Source organism: Rattus rattus, chromosome 1, assembly GCF_011064425.1.
Source record: "Rattus rattus isolate New Zealand chromosome 1, Rrattus_CSIRO_v1, whole genome shotgun sequence".
NCBI classification, from domain to species: Eukaryota; Metazoa; Chordata; class Mammalia; order Rodentia; family Muridae; genus Rattus; species Rattus rattus.
Window position 1 is genome coordinate 121,742,915 of NC_046154.1, and position 15,539 is coordinate 121,758,453.

Below are 15,539 nucleotides of genomic sequence, written 5' to 3' on the forward strand. Positions count from 1 at the left end.
GCCCTGGTGACAATCAATCAATCAATCAATCAATCAATCAATAAGTTTACTCTTTAATTTCTTTCAGAGAATTATTTGGTTATTTATATGTGTAGCCTAGTTTAAATAAGTTGGTCTTTGTTTCTCAATCATCATATCAATAGGCATTTAGAGTTTAGTGGTTAATATACAGTCTCCCCATTAGAGGAATTTACTCCAGTGTGGAACCATATTAGTGACACTCATAGTGCAAGCAAGCAGGGCACATTAATGTATACACATGTAAACTGCTACTAGTTCCCCAGGGAACTCAATCTGCCTAGGGCTGAGCCAGGAATTTGCCAAGGAAGTAACAGATCATTGTTTATGAAGGGATGATTAAGAGTTTCCCAGATGGAAAATTAGGGAAAGGGCTTCAGAGCAGGTGTGACAGATGTTGTGGTTGGCCATTCAGTGGCCATTTTGATTCCTCCTTGTTGTCTTCCCCTCCCCCCACAACGAAGGTTGGAAATTCTGAATTCTGCCACACAGTTTCTTATAGTTGAGACAGCTCATGTAATATAATTTTGGACAAGGAGATAGAGTCAAGTCTTCTGGGCTGAAGCTCTTTGGGGATGGAATGACTGGCCTCCTTTCTTCCTTCCTCCTTAAGAATATCCTATGTGCTATGACCTGACATCAAGGCAGTGCCCCCCGAGGCGAGAGATGGCAGGCTTAAGGATAGAGAAGAGGAGCTGTTGTGAATGGCAGGTGAAAAATGAGTAAGGCACAACCTTGCAGCACTTTTGTGAAAAGTTAAATCTGTTAATTTTAATCTACTGTTGGTCAGAGACTCAGCTACCGGTAGCCAAATGTGGCCAGTGCGAAGACCAGCTTGTTGGTCACTGCATTTGCAGATAAGCTGTATCACCGAGGAGCCACACAGAGGGCAACCACATCTTAGGCTTTTGTTAGAGAGGATTTGCTTCTTTACTCCGTGAAGTAATTTCATGTCAGATTTGTGGATGTCTCAATCGTCCACTGTAGAACATTTTATTTCCTGAAGCTCAAATCCTCCAACATGTCAAGATATTTCTGGGACAAACAGATTTTGGAGTTTCTCAAGTAGAAAGGGTTGGGGAAGTTGTCATTCTTCATTGTGTCATGTTGAAGGGTGAAAAACTCTAAGGTTTAGAAATGACTTGGGTCTTGCAGTGAATATTTGCGGCATTCTGGTCTTTTCCCTGTCAGCCATGGTGCTGCTGAGACACCCGTTGTATGTGCTGCCTGATGACTGCTGTTATCGAGGACGTGGTTAGATCACAGGTTTTAACCACAGGTTTAAGGTAAAAAAAAAAAGTCGATAAAGCCAACCCAACCATTCTGCTATGAGAAAAGTAAACAACAATCAGAAAAAAATGTATTGTTTCTATAAATAAACTAAGCATTTAATATATTCAAGATACTCCTCTAAGGCTGTACGGCTTTTAAGCTTGGTATAAGCCACTACAAGCCCTGTTTCATAAATGAACACAGTGGGCCAAACAGACTGCAGTGATGTGTCCCATTCACTTTTTTTTTCTCAGCCGTGGACCTGGTTCAGATGCATGCAATCTGGTTGAAGAGGCCATATTCTTAAGCTCTACATTCCTGTGTCTCTTACCATGGATTTATATTTAAGAGAAAAGGCCATGTAAGGCATGCAGTTAGGATATAGTTCGTGGTTTTATTTTCTGAAATCATGTGGGTGACCTGCTTTTCCTGTACTCCCCAGGTTCTTATAGTTTGTTATGACATTATTAATAACTGTCTTACCAAGTGAGCCCTCTTTCTTGAGCTGTACAGTGGCACAGCTGTGTAGGAAGATCAATTAGAGTTTAACAAAGAGATGCTAATTGTTTATGGATGCATCAGGAAGAAAAGATTTCAGATGTTATTGTTACGGTTACTGAAGGCAAGATGAAAGTGGTGGCAGATATTTATAATAATTTTATCTGGTATCCCTCTGCGAAATGTTCTGTAAGCTATAATTGATGCAGATCCTCCGTACAATCTTGTTTTGCTACAATCTTCAGATGCTGTTCTGCTTTATACACAGCCTGATCAGCTTTTCACAACTCCCAGAAACTAATAAAGTTTATCTGTCTTTAAGAGAGATGGGAAAATATTAGGCCTTCTTGAAAAAATGTATTTTATTTTTATTTAGAGAAGTGGGCTGTTTAATTTTTGTTAGTTATTTTGTTAATTATTGATTGCTAATGACTGAGATGATATAGATTATTTGGGAAACCAATGATGGAACAGATAATTTAAAAATGAAGCTGGTAAGTGCTTATTCATGTAAAAATCTAGTTTATTCAGAAATGTTTTACTCTCTTTGTCTCTCTGTCTCTGTCTCTCTCTAACAAAAAAAACCCAGAGAAATTTGAAGCATTTACTTCCTAATGTGGTGTTTTTTTCTGAGATTGTGTTTAAGGAAGGGTAGTAGTTTGGGATCTTTTCCAACATTCACAGTATCTGTCTTAGTTAGGGTTTACATTGCTGTGAAGAAACACCATGACCAAAGTAACTCTTATAAAGGTAAACAGTTACTTGGGGGCTAGCTTATAGTTTCAGAGATTCAGTCCATTATCATCATGGCAGGAAACATGCCAGCATCCAGGCAGATATCGTCTTGAAGAAGGAGCTGAGAGTTCTACACCTTGATCTGGCATTCACCAGCAACAGATTTTGTTCTCTTGTGCTGGTTCCACTCTTTATTAGCAACTTTCCTTGGTAGGCATCCCATGGCTTCAACATCTCTAACATCTTGGGGTCTCTAAGGCAACTTCAACTTCATAGGTTCTTGTTCCAGTGTCTGGGACCCATACATGATCTTCTAGGCTCCTCCAAAGTGCTTGGGTTATTTCTCCAGCTCTATTCTCTGTAACACTCTAGACTCTGGTTGACTCTACTTCACTGCTGCTGCTGTTCGTGGCAGATATACCATGGTACTGGCATCTCCAGTTTGCTGCAAGTAGACTTTACCAATAGCCTCTCACAGGCTCAGAAGTGGTGCTAAGCCTCAACTTCTTTGCAAGACCCCTTCGGTCCTGGGTCATTAATTGCAATGGAGGCCCTATTTTTACCAGTGACCTTCCCTGACCTTTTGCAGTGCCAAGACTCAGATGTTCTCCATGACACCTTTAAAACCAGTACCACCTGGGTGATTGTTACACATTGCCAAGTCCAGCTGCAGCCCTATGTCCTCATTTTTAATTGCTGAATGGATTGGTAGGATTAACATAGTGAAAATGGCCATCTTACCGAAAACAATCTACAGATTCAGTGCAAACCCCACCAAAATTTCAACTCAATTCTTCACAGACATGGCAAGAGCAATTCTCAACTTTATATGGAAAAAAATCCAGGATAGCAAAAACAATTCTCAACAATAAAAGATCTTTGGGGAGAAATCACCATCCCTAACCTCAAGCTGTACTACAAAGCAATAGTGATAAAGACCACATGGTATTGGTACTGAGACAGACAGGTTGATCAATGGAATAGAATTGAAGACCCAGAAATACACCTACACACCCATGGGCACTTGATGTTTGACAAAGAAGCCAAAACCATAAAGTGGAATAAAAGAAGGCATCTTTAATAAATGGTTCTAGTCTGACAGGATGTCTTCGTGCAGAAGAAGGCAAATTGATCCCTATTTTTCTCCTTGTACAAAGCACAAGTACAAGTGGATCAAGGACCTCAACATAATGGGGAAAGGGAATAACATTTGAAATGTAAATAAGAAATACCCAATTTAATAAAGATGGAAAAAACACCAGATTCATTGAATCTAATAGAAGTGAAAGTGGGAAAGAGCCTTGCACTCACTGGCCCAGGGGAGAATCTCTTGAACAGAACACCAATGATTCAGGCTCTAAGATGAATAATTGATAAATGGGACCTCATGAAATTGAAAAGCTTCTGTAAAACAAAAGACACAGTCGGTAGGACAAATCGGCAACCTACGGATCAGGAAACGTATCTTCACTAACCCTAATTCAGTAGAGGGCTAATATCTAAAATATATAAAGAGTTCAAGAAGTTAACCTTCCAAACACCCAAATAACCAAGTTTAAAAAAATGGGATGCAGAACTATACAGAGAATTCACAACAGAAGAATTTCAATGGCAGAGAAGCACCTAAAGAAGTAGTCAAAGCCCTTAGTCATCAGGGAAATGCAAATCAAAACAACCCTGAGATTCCACCTGAGACTAATCAGAATGGCTAAGATAAAAAATTCATGTGACAGCATATGCTGGCAAGGGTGTGGAGAAAGAGGAACACTCCTCCATTGATGGTGGGATTGCAAACTGCTACAATCACTCTGGAAACCAATCTGGGAAGTTACTCAGAAAATTGGGAAAATTTCTACTTGAAGATCCAGTCATACCAATCCTGGGCATCACCATACCTCAATGACAAGTGCTCCATTATGTTGCTTATTTGTGATAGCCAGAAGCTGGAAACAACCCAGATACCCCTCAGTAGAAGAATGGACACAGAAAATGTGGCTCATTTACACAATGGAATATTATTCAGCTACTAAAAACCAATGTTCTTCGTGAAAAATTACATTTATTTATTTGTTCCTGTGCACTCATGTCATCACACACATATGAAGGCCAGAGGACAACTTTTAGGAGTTAGTTCTCTCCTCCCATCCTGTGGGTCCTGAGTAACAAATTCACATTGTCAACTCTCATTGTCACATTGTGCCTTTACCTGCTGAGCTCTGTAGTCAGAATCTCATGTTCTTCAAAGTAGAACTCATAATAGTCAAGCAATGATACCAACAGACAAGTCCATACACCAGGGAGTGGATAAAGAATGCATGATACATGTAGAATGAATGAAATCATGTCATCTGAGACAACCCAATGGAAACAGAGATCATCATGCTAAATGAAATAAGCCAGGCATAGGAAGACAAGCATCACACAGTACCACTCAGCCATGGAATCTATAAAAGTTAATACCATGATAAAGCATGTGCATCTCAAACAGCTTGAAGAATGTACTTCGAATGCTTTTGTGATACTCAAGATAAATGTTTGAGAAGACAGACATATTGGACCCAACTTAAGTATCAACATTGTGTGCTTGCATTAGAACATAACACAGGATCTCTTAAATATGTACACTTTTAATTTCTATGTGTAAGGTAAGAAAAGATGACTAAGAGGGACCCCATGTAGGCAGAAGGACTCATGAGCCACAAAAGAAGTGATAAAGGTATTTTTCTAGTTTCAACTCAGTCATAATTTTTCCTTTTTTTGTGGTAGGTAGGTGAATAAAAATGTAGTTGCCAGGGTGAAAACTGTAAGTGGAGCTTCATTGCTTCAGAAAGGCTGTTTTTGGGTAACTGTACTATTCATTGAGAGGTATAGAGAGCTTGAGACTGAGTAAATTTCACTGGCTTTTAAAAGTAGCTATGTGATGCTTTTATTAGTGAGTTAGTTAGAATAAAACAATCTTAATGAATAAAAAGATAAAATAAAAAAAACAGCCTAGTTTTTGTATATTGCTTTATATCCTTCAATTTAGCTCTTTCTTTTTTTTTTGTTGTTGTTGTTGGATTTCTGGGATCCTCTATATAATCTTGTCTCTGAATAAAACCTCCTTTACCTTTGTCCAATATGCACATCATTATTATTACTATTATTATTATTGTTATTGTTGTTGCCTTATTGCTTTGTCTATGACATTTATTACAATGCAGAGTAAGACAGTGAAACTTGGACCTCAATTTTGAGGAATTCATGGCCACTGCCAGTACCTCTGCTCTCCAACAATCACTCATGGAGCTCCAGTCAAAGAAGAGGGTAAATAAGGATGCCCATATATCAGGGCTCACATCTTATTAAAGCACCCAGAAAACAACCAGTTCCAAAAGCTTTTCAAGTGTGCCCTCTACTGGAGTGGTGGAGAAACCTTGACCTTATAGGCCAGGTGCTCTAACACAGGGTGAAATCAAAGGTGACCAGAATTAAGCTGGGCTTCTGATTCACAAACTTCCTTTCCAGAGTCTGGTTATAGAATTTGCTTAGCTCTTCAAATCAGACCAGCACTTCCAGTGTGTGGTAACTGGAACTTTCCAAGAGGCAAGTGAAGACTATCTGGTTGGCTTTTTTGAAGATACCAAATTTGTCTATTATCTATACAAAGGTGTAATAACTTATGCTCAAGGATTTCCAGCTGGCTTGCTACAAACTTGGAGATCATGCTTAAGGATCCATAGTGAGGGCAGGAGATATGGCTCAGTGGTTAAAAATACTGACTGCGTTTCTAGAGTTCCTGAGTCCCAGCAACCACATGGTGGCTTACGACCATTTGTAATGATATCTGATGCATCTTCTGGTATGTCTGAAGACAGAAACAGTATAGTCATATTAATGAATAAATAAATGAATAAATGAGTAAATAAATATTAAAAAGAATCCACAGCAAACATATACTACAGAGAAATAGTAATAAAAACCACATGGTATTGTTATAAAAACAGATAGTCTGACCAATGGAATCGAATGAAAATCCAGAAATAGACCAAAATACCCATGAACACTTGATTTCTGACAAAGAAGCTAAAATCATACAAAGGAATAAAGAAAGAATCTTCAACAACTGGTGCTGGTCTAACTGGATATCTGCATGTAGAAGAATGCAAATAGATCCATATTTAATGCCTTGCACAAAACTCAAGTCCACATGGAACAAAGACCTCAACATAAAACCAGAAAAATTTAATCTAATAGAAGAAGAGGGGAATAGCTTTGAACATATTGGTACAGGAGACAATTTCCCAAATGGAACACTAACTGCTCAGTCACTAAGATCAACAATTAATTAATGGGACCTCATGAAACTGAAAAGTTTTGTAAGGCCAAGGACACTGTCAACAGGACAAAATAGCCTACAGATTGGGACAGGTTCTTCACCAACCCTCCATCTGACAGAGGACTAATATCCAAAATATCTAAAGAATTGAAGAAGTTAAATGCCAAGAATCCAGATATCCCAATTTTAAAAATGGAGTACAGAGCTAAATAGAGAATTCTTAACAGATGACTCTCTAATCGTGAGAAGTACTTAAAGATTCAATGTCTTTAGTTATCATGAAAATGCAAATCAAAACAACTGAGATTTTATCTTACACCAATCAGAATGTCTAAGATTAAATACTCAAGCAACAGCACATGCTAGTGAGGATGTGGAGCAAGGGTAACACTCTGCCATTGCATTACAGTGCAAACTTGTACAACCACTTTGGAAATCAATTTGGCAGTTCATCAAAAATTTTAGAATAGTTCTACTTCAAGACCCAGCTAAACTCTAAATCACTGCTTCTGAAGTAGAAGTTTTTATATATGTCAGGTGATGCAGGCTCACATGTTGTTTTGTTGAAGCAAGACCACGGGAGGACATGTGATGTTTGGAGAAAATATAAATAAGACTCAATGGACAGTGATGGGTGCTTATATACTTCAGTTTGCAATGCTTCTTTGGTCTTGAGTCTTTGTCTTCACTGATCTTCACTTTATTCATTGAGAGAGGCACAGCAGAAAACTTCTCCTGGCATTCTGGTCACTCTTGCTGACTGGTGTGGATTTGGTGGAGGCCTGGCTGTTTCTGCTGGATTATGCCACTGCTGCTAATTAATTTCTGGTATCCTGATACTACTGAACTGGACTTCTGGTATCCTTAGATTGGAACCACCTCAAAGAAATACGTCTAAATAGGTCCACATCTCCTTGTCCTGTTTGCCATTTTTTCTCCCCTATCTTTAGACGGTGGGCAGAAGTGTGTGTGTGTGTGTGTGTGTGTGTGTGTGTGTGTGTGTGTGTGTGTGTGTGTGGTGAAGCATTTGAGAACTTTTTATTAAAAGTAGGCTTAAAAAATCTAAGCCTACAACCACTCCTGGCATTTATCCAAAGATGTTCCACCATATCACAAGGACACTTCCTCAACTATGTTCATAGCAGCTTTATCCATAATAGCCAGAAACCGGAAACAATCTAGGTGTCCTGCAATGGAAGACTGGATGAAGGAAATGTGGTTCATTTACACAATAAAATTCTTCTCAGCTATTCAAAACAATGATATCGTGAGATTTTCAGGCAAATGGATGAACTAGAAAATATCCTGAGAGAGATAAACCAGACCCAGAAAGACGCAGAAAGTATGTAGTCACTTATAAGTAGATATTAGCCATGAAGTACAGGATTACCATGCTACAGTCCAAAGAAGCTAAGTGGCAAGGAGGGCCCAAGAAAGGAGGCTTGAATCTCATTCAAAAGATGAAATCAAATAGACACTGGAAGTGGTTGGAAGGAGGGAACTAGGTGAGAGAGAGAGTGCAGAGGGGAATGAGTAGGGGTAGGGAACAGGTGTGGGGACAGGAGGGATTGAGGGCAAGGTGAGAGGGCTGGGAGAGAGAATAGAAATTTGTAGGAGGACATCTCCGGGATTTGCCAGAGACCTGGGATGGGAGAAGCTCCCGAGAGTCTTTAAGGGTGATCCTAGCTGAGATTCCTAGCAGCTGGGGGATATAGAGCCTGAAGTAGCTACCTCCTGTAGCCAGGCGAAGTTCTAGTGGGAGGAGGGAGACACTAATTCACCCACAAAACCTTCGACCCCCAATTTTATCATGTCTTTCAGATGTGTAGGGATAAAGATGGAGCAGAGATTGAGAGAACGGCTATACAATGACTGGGTCAACTTGAGACCCATCCCATGTGAGAGAGCCAACCTCTAACACTAGTCTATTGATGAGTCTCTACTATTCATACAGGCAGGAGCCTCGCATAACTGTCTTCTGAGTGGCTTCATCTAGCATCTGATGGAAACAGATGCAGAGACCCACAGCCAAAATTAGGGAGAGCTCACAGATTCTTATGGAAGAGTCGGAGGAAGGATTGAGGAAGCCAGAGGTCGTGGACACCAAGAATATCTACAGAATAAACTAACTTGGGTCCATGGGGGGTCTCACAGAGACTGAACCACTAACCAGAGAGTATGAATGGGATGGACCTGCTCCCTACACATAGGTAGCAGATGTGTCGATTAGTCTTCACGTGGGTTCCCTAACATTTGTAGCGGGGGCTGTCTCGGACTCTGCTGCCTGCCTTTAGATCCCATTCCCTGAGCTGGGCTGTCTTGTCTCGCCAAAGATGGAGAGGTTGCACTCAGTCCAGCTGCGAGTTGATGTGCTGGGGGGTGGGAGGGGCAGCTGTCACTAACACAGGGTTTCTCCTTTTCTGGGAAATGAGAAATGAGGGGAGGGGTCATGAGGGTGGGACTGGGAGGGGAGGAGGGAGGGGGATGCAATCAAGATGTAAAATGAATAAATAAATTAATGAAAAAAAGAATCCCCAGCAAAGGGAATGATTTCATTTTCATAACAGAAATGCCTAAAACGTTACCCCATGTTCTTCCTATTATTAATCATTCTGGATGATAAACATTTCCTTTGGGAGGATTGAAAGGTACCTATAAGTATATGATGGCAAGTGGAAAAATGGGGAACAGAAGTCAGATACTGGCAGTTTCTCTTCCTCCATTGTATGCAAATTTTTAGTATAAAAGCAGTATGCAAAGCATAGATAGAAGTTAGAACACTGAATGAACCGAATTCAACAAGTCACCTTTATAATATTTTTAAATAAGCTTATTAAGAAGTTCTGGGAGTACATTTCCCAGAAAGCTGAGCAATCATGCGTGCGCGCGCTGGCATCACTAGTCTCTTCTTACTTGGGTTTGACCTACAGCCGCCTGGGGAAAAGATGGCCGCCCTAGCCACATCTGGGCTATCCCAACAGATGCAGAGCTTCAGTACATCCGTGGGCAGGCCCTTTGACAAGCTTGTTCAGGTCCACAACATCGAAGGCAGCTATGCAACCGCCCTGTACTCTGCTGCATCTAAACAGAATAAGCTGGACCAGGTGGAAAGTTGCTGCGAATGGGGCAACTCCTGAAGGATCCCAAGGTGTCTCTTGCTGTTCTGAATCCCTACAATTAAGCCCTCCATCAAAGTGAAAAGCCTGCATGATATCACCACAAAGGAAAAATTCTCTCCGCTGACGACCAACCTCATGAATTTACTTGCTGAAAATGGTTGCCTAGGCAACACTCAGGGCATCGTCTCTGCCTTTTCCACCATCATGAGTGTCCACTGTGGAGAAGTGCCATGCACAGTGATCACAGCATTTCCTTTAGATGAAGCTGTTCTCTGTTTAGATGAAGACAGGGCTGAAGAGCTTCCTGAGACAAGGCCAAATACTGGAATTGGAGGTCAAGACTGGCCGTAAATCATGTTGGGAGATTGTCTGAATTGGGGAGAAGTATGTTGATATGTCTGCAAAGAGCAAGAAGCTCAGCAAGGCCATGCGGGAGATGCTCTGAGAAACTGTCACCTGTGTGAGTTCTTGTCCTTGGACCAACAATAAAATGCTTCCTGAACAGAGAAAAAAAGTTCTGGAAAATGATGGCATTTAATTTTTTAAAGAAAAATAAGCAAATTTCTTATTGATGGCAGTTAAATGGCATAGCATTTTTAATCCCATAGATTTCTGTCTATTCACAGTGCTATTTACTTATTTATTTATTTTGAAACAATGGGTTTATTGAGGTTTCTTAGAGAAGCAAGGGTGATTCAGATAGCTGTGCTGCTGAAAACCTGTCCCAGCATGAATGATAAGTCATGAAGGCTGCATCATTGGATTATCTTGTGTAATTTACAGGCAGCTATACCTCTGAAGAATCCCTTTGAGAGCAATTGTTTATTGCATACATCACCTTCGGGGAGGGAGGTCCCATGAGTCTTGTAAACTTTGTGTCCCTCCTGAGTCTTGTACATTTCCTATGAGTTTCATTAGCCTCCTGAGTAAAAGGGAATATTTTCAGTCTGGGGCAGATGGTTGTCCCAAGGTCCCCTCTTTCTTTTGTTGGTTTTTTTCAAGATAGGATTACTTTGTATAACAGCCTTTGCTGTCCTGGAACATGCTTTGTGAACCAGGCTGGCCTTGAACTCACAGAGAGCCACCTGTCACTGCCTCCCGAGAGCTGGGATTAAAAGCATGTTTCACCATACCCAGTCTTCTTTAAGGTTTTTAAGTGGTTGTATTTTAAGAGCCCTATAAATATTGCCTTCCCTATCTAGATTTTGGATAAATTAAAATAAAACAGCAAGTAAAAGAGGACAAGTTGTTACCATTATAATTGATAACGATTACATTCATCTGCCAATGGTTATACTGTGTGTATTACTGAACACCCACTCAGAGAGGATTACCCATCTCAGAGAGGATTAGCAATTTCAAATAGATGGAGGGCTTGTTCTCTGGAGCAGCATCATAGAGCTCTTTAGTGCATATGCCCTTTAAATCTTGGTAAATAACACTTTCTACCCTCAAATAATCTGAGCTCACAAATATAATTTGCATAGCTCTCTTCTTTAGTCCCTTATATAATACATCATTGTTCTCATTATAACACAAAGCCCATGAAAAACACGTAGTAGTCCTGGTGATTTTTTAGGTAGGTTGAGCTTAGGTGCACGGCAGCCACACAGATGCCAGGGCCTTACCCCAGTTCTCAACATTTGAGATCCCAGTCTCAGGGGTGGTCTGCCTCAACCACTGGCCTCAAACATGCCTTCTAGATGTCTAATTTCCTTCCCATGGATGAACAAAATCCATCTATGCTTTATGGGCAGATCCACAAAGCTTACTTTTCCCCCTTTGTTTATTTTTTATTGATTATTTTATTTATTTACATTTCAAATGTCCCCTTTCCTGGTCTCCCCTCTGCAACTTTCCTATCCCATCCCCCACCCCTTTGCCTCTAAGAGGTACCCCCCTGCACTCCTGCCTCACCCTACTAGCATCTCCCTACACTGGGGCAACAAGCCTCCACAGGACCTCCTGCTGATGCCAGATAAGGCCATCCTCTGGTACATATGCAGCTGGAGCCATGGACCTATTCATGGATGCTCTTTTGGTTGGTGGTTAGTCCCTGGGAGCTGTGAGGACTCCCGTTAATTGATACTGTTGTTCTTCCTATGGGGGTTGCAATCCCTTTCAGCTCCATCAGTCCTTCCTTGTCTCTTTCATTGGGGTCCCAGGGCTCAGTCCAATGGTTGACTGTAATTATCTGCATCTTTCTTAGTCAGGTGCTGCCAGAGCCTCTCAGGAGACAGCCATACTGGGCTCCTGTCTGTAAGCAGTTCTTGGCATCAGGAATAGTATGGAGGTTTGGTGTCTGCAGATGGGATGGATCCCAAGGTGGGGCTGTCTCTGGATGGCCTTTGCTTCAAGCTCTGTTCCATTTTTGTCCCTGCATTTCTTTTTGACAGTAACAAAAGGGTTAAACATTTTGAGATGGGTGAGTGGCCTCTTCCCACAACTGGAGGGTGGTCACTTCAGGTTCATCTCCCCTCTGCTGGGTATTTCAGCTAATGTCATTCCTATTGGGTCCTTGGAGCCTTAAGCATCCCTGGTGTCTGGGACTTTGTAGTGGTTACCCCACTGTTATTCGCCTCTCCATTGCAACATCTCTATTCATTCTCTGGTCCTATAGACTTTTCTCCTGTCTCTTCTCATTCCTGAACTTGCCCTCCTTCCCTTCCCACTCAGGAACCTCCTTCCCTTCCTCTCCCTTCAGTGATTATTTAGTTCCTCCTAAGCAGGCTTGAAGCATTCATATTTTGGCCTTCCTTCTTGTTAAGGTTTATATGGTTTATGGATTGTATCTTGGGTAATTTGAGCTTTTGGGCTGATATCCACTTATCAGTGAGTGCATACCATGTGTGTTTTTCTGTGATTGGGTTACCTCACTCAGGATGATATTTTCTAGTTCCATCCGTTTGCCTATGAATTTCATGAAGTCATTGTTTTTGATAGCTGAGTAGTATTCCATTGTGTAGATGTACCACATTGTCTGCATCTATTCCTCTGTTGAAGGACATCTGGGTTCTTTCCAGCTTCTGGCTATTATGAATAAGGCTGCTATGACCATAATGGAGCATATGTCTTTGTTATATGTTGGAGCATCGTGTGGGTATATGCCCAGGAGAGGTCCTTGTGGTAGGATGGACGGTCATTTGGGTATATATACCCAAGAGTGATACAGCTGGATCTTGAGGTAGATGGATTCTTAACTTTCTGAGTTGGTTACCACAGTGGCTGTACAAGTTTGCACTCTTACAGCAAAGGAGGAGTGTTCTCTTTGCTCTACATTCTCACCAGCAAGAACTGTCACTGGTGTTTTTGACCTTAGCCATTCTGACAGATGAAAGATGGAATCTCAAAGTAGTTTTGATTTACATTTCCCTGATGGCTAAAGAAATGTCGAACATTTCCTTCAGTGTTCCTCAGTCATTTGTGATTGCTCTGTTGAGAATTCTGTTTAGATCTGCATCCCATTTCTAATTGGGTTATTTGCTTTGGGTCATTTCGGTTGTTGATGTCTAGTTTCTTGGGTTCTCTATATACTTTTGATATTAATCTTCTATCAGATGTATCATTGGTAAAAATATTTTCTCATTCTGTAGGCTTCTGCTTTGTCTGATTGACAGTGTTCTTTGCCTTGCAGAAGCTTTTCAATTTTATGAGGCTACACTTAGTGGTTGTTGTTCTTAGTGCCTATGCTATTGGTGTTCTATTCAGAAAGTTACCTGCACTAATAATCCAAGGTTACTCCTCACTTTCTTTTCCCTCAGGTTCAGTGTATCTGGTTTTATGTTGAGGTCTTTGATCCACTCTGACTCGAGTTTTATGCAGAGTGATAACTATGGATCTATTTGCATTCTTCTACATGTAGCAGTCTCATTTGACCAGTACCATTTGTTAAAGATGCTATCTTTTTTTCATGGTGTATTTCTAGCTTCTTCATAAAAAGAATTAGTTGTCTGTATATGTGTGGGTTTATTTCTGGGTCTTCAATTTTATTCCATTAATCAATATGTCTGTTTTACGTAAATACCATGCCGTTTTATTACTATAGCTCTGGACTATAACTTGAAATCAGGAATAATGAGAGCTTCAGTAGTTCTTTTATTGCTTAGGATTGGTTTAACTATCCTGGGTTTTTAAATTTTCTATATGGAGTTGAGAATTGTCATTTCAAGGTCTGCAAATAATTGTGTTGGAATTTTGATGGAGATGACTGAATCTATCTGTAGATTACTTTTTGAAGGATGGACAGTTTTGCTATATCAATCCTATTGATCCATGAGTATGGGGATCATTCCATCTTCATGTAACTTTCCAACTTCTCTCTTCAAAGACTTGAAGTTTTTTTTTTTTGTTATACAAGTTTTTCACTTGCTCAGCTAGTGCTACTCCAAGATGTTAATTTATATTATTTAAGGTTATTGTGAAAGGTGTTGTTTCCATGATTTCTTTCTCAGCTTGTTTAGTATTTAGAGATAGGAAAGCTATTGATTTTTTTGTAGGTTAATTTTATATCTACCTACTTTACTGAAAATGTTTATCAGCTTTAAGAGTTTCCTGGTGGGATTTTTTAGAGTCATTTATGTATTTTATCCTATCATCTACAAATAATGATACTTTGATTTCTTTCACTCTGATTTTATAACTGAGTTGTCCTTTGAGCAAGCTTGTCTTTTAAATGTTGTATGGCTTCTGTACTGTTCCTGTAAGTTCACTATTAAGATATACTAAGATGTTGTGAAAATGAAATAATTTGTTCTCTTCCTATCAAGTATGATGTTATCTATGGAGTTCTGAAATGCTTTTCTTTCAGGCTAAAACAATGGCTCAGGGTATACAGGTGCTTGTGTTCAGACTTGAGGACCTCTGTTTGACTCCTTGATCTGACAAGGCGTCAGGGAGAACTGACACCTGTGAATTGCCCTCTGACCTTGCAAGCCTGTCCTCAGCTTCCTCATTCTCTCTCTCTCCCCTTCCTGCTTGCTCTTTCTCTGGTTTTTTTTCTCTCTTCCCTCTCTCTCTTTCTCTATGCCCTTCCTCCTTTCTTTCTAAAGGAGGGTTTTTTTGTTTGTTGACATGGAGAATGACATTGATTAGCTTTCTAATGCTGAGTCAGCTTTGTAGGCACATATAATTGCGTTGTTCTTATCCCACTATTTTCCTAGTTTACTTGTTAGTTCTATTCCCACTTCCCTTTTCTTTTGGGAAGGAGGATTCCCACACCCCCACCCTGGATACCAGCACATACTGGCATATCAAGTCACTGCAGGACTAGGCATATCTTCTCCTACTGAGGCCAGACAAGGCAGGTCAGATAGGATCTGTAGGCAGGCAACAGAGTCAGGAACAGCCTATGGAAGAGCTTTTAATCTTTCATCATTGAGTATAGTATTCACCATGACTTTTCATATGTTAAACACAGTTATTTTAACATAGTTCCCTTATCTTTCTAGTTTGTTGAGTGTTAATATTTTGAATAGGTGTTGAATTTTATCAAGTGATTTTTTTGTGACTCATTTGAGTTGGTCATGTTTGTTTCCTTAATTTGTTAACATTGAACACAATTTTATTCTTTTTCACATACT

The 15,539-nt window shown here is 40.2% G+C and overlaps 1 pseudogene; it reads left to right on the forward strand.

Annotated features, from left to right (window-relative positions):
* Positions 1 to 9,786: 9,786 nt before the first annotated feature.
* LOC116889126 lies at positions 9,787 to 10,405 on the forward strand (annotated as a pseudogene).
* The last annotated feature ends 5,134 nt before the right edge of the window (positions 10,406 to 15,539 follow it).